Source organism: Bactrocera oleae, chromosome 5 (genome assembly GCF_042242935.1).
Source record: "Bactrocera oleae isolate idBacOlea1 chromosome 5, idBacOlea1, whole genome shotgun sequence".
Taxonomy (NCBI): Eukaryota; Metazoa; Arthropoda; class Insecta; order Diptera; family Tephritidae; genus Bactrocera; species Bactrocera oleae.
This window is the reverse complement of record NC_091539.1, coordinates 14,556,146-14,557,717: the sequence shown is the minus strand read 5'-3', so window position 1 is coordinate 14,557,717 and position 1,572 is coordinate 14,556,146. Positions and strand designations below refer to the sequence as shown.

Here is a 1,572-nt window from a genome sequence, read left to right as displayed (position 1 = left end):
CACTTCGAAAAAAATGTTCGAAATTCGGTCTTAAAAATCCTACCTATATTCCCATAGGAGTTCTAATATGACTAGATTACGGTGGGTATTAATATACGATAAGTTGTTGTTTGATTTTGGTTAACTAACATATATTTTTTTAACAGTTTTTTAATTTAAGTCGGCTATTGCACCATTCTCCTAAACCTATAAAAGAAAAGCGAAGACTATCAAATAGGCAATCTAAGGTAGAATGCTGTATCAACTTTGGCGAGAATGTACCCGGTGGGTGAGTTCGGATTGCAGTTACACTTCAACGGAAGCCTTACTGGTACTTGAAGCCAAATAGCAGCAAAAAGGAGAAAAAGCCTCGGCATGTGTCGTCGGACACCATCAGCTTTAGATATTTTCCTAAATAATTATTTAATATTTCTTAAGAACACAAACATTATACCTGTACACATGTATGTAAATGTGTGTAGCTATGTATTTATATAAAAATTATTCTGAGAAAACAGAATATAGAGCATTCAATAAGTACAACTGTGTGGTTATTTATGCGTGCAGCTACATACAACCGGCTCGAAGATCAAATATCTTGCCCATTCAACCAAAAATACAAATGGAAAACCCAGACTTTTATTATAAAAATAAATATACTTGGTTCTCGACCACAAAGCTATATAATCATAAAGGGACTCTTATTTGTACATAAATACATTTGTATGCAGATCGAATCGAGTGCACTGAATTGGTGAACTCCCTTCTCTTTGTATATACCACACATGTGTACGTATGCAAAAGCTCAGTCACGTGAAAGCGATAACGCAATGGCTACTCGTTTTGTCCAAATACTTTTATTTTGGTTTTCCCAAAAGATTTCTTTGTATGTTGATAGGGACGATAGAAATACGTCGTACTTGTATATAAAAACACAATCGGCTTTTGGTGGAATCATTGTCTCCGCATCGTCTTCAAGATGAAGTTGTACGCATTCCTCGCTGTTATATTGGCCATATTCGCTTTGGCTTTTGGTGAGTATTACTTTAGTGTAAAAATATCATGAAATACAATATATAATAATCTTCTTTGAGAATTTGTTTATTTGGCTGTATTTCTTTTAAATTGCAGCAAACCCTAAACCCTTGCCGAATCCAGAACCCTTACCTGGAGGCGGCGGCGGCGGTGGTGGCGGAGGTGGTCGTTACGGCGGCGGCGGCGGTGGCGGTGGTGGTGGTGGCAAGTAAACTCCCAGCAATTCAAGCAGATGTATAATAAATGAAATATAATCTTGTTGGGCGACTCTTTGGATACGATTTAAAAAAAAAAATTAGTTTAAAAATAATATCTCAGAACTTTTAATTAAGCGACATATGTATGTACTTAAGTACAATATACAAGTCTTCTTAGGATTTGAGTGTATTATGGTACAAATTTTTAAGTATAGCAATTCCTTTCAATTGGATTGATGCTGTAAATACTTAAGGAATTTTGGAGGACCTGATCGCTCTCTCTAGGTCTAGACAATGGAGAGAAGAGCCAGTAATTCCTCTGTGCGGAAGAGGTACCCAGAATGCGTAACTGTTTAAGATT

At 36.3% G+C, this 1,572-nt stretch overlaps 1 non-coding gene across 1 annotated transcript; it reads left to right on the top strand.

Moving 5' to 3' along the window:
- The first annotated feature begins 616 nt into the window (after window positions 1-616).
- On the top strand, window positions 617-1,324 carry LOC106622934 (uncharacterized). The gene is made up of 2 exons (XR_011396448.1): window positions 617-1,013; window positions 1,111-1,324. It is a non-coding gene; the product is annotated as an uncharacterized protein (transcript).
- Window positions 1,325-1,572: the final 248 nt, after the last annotated feature.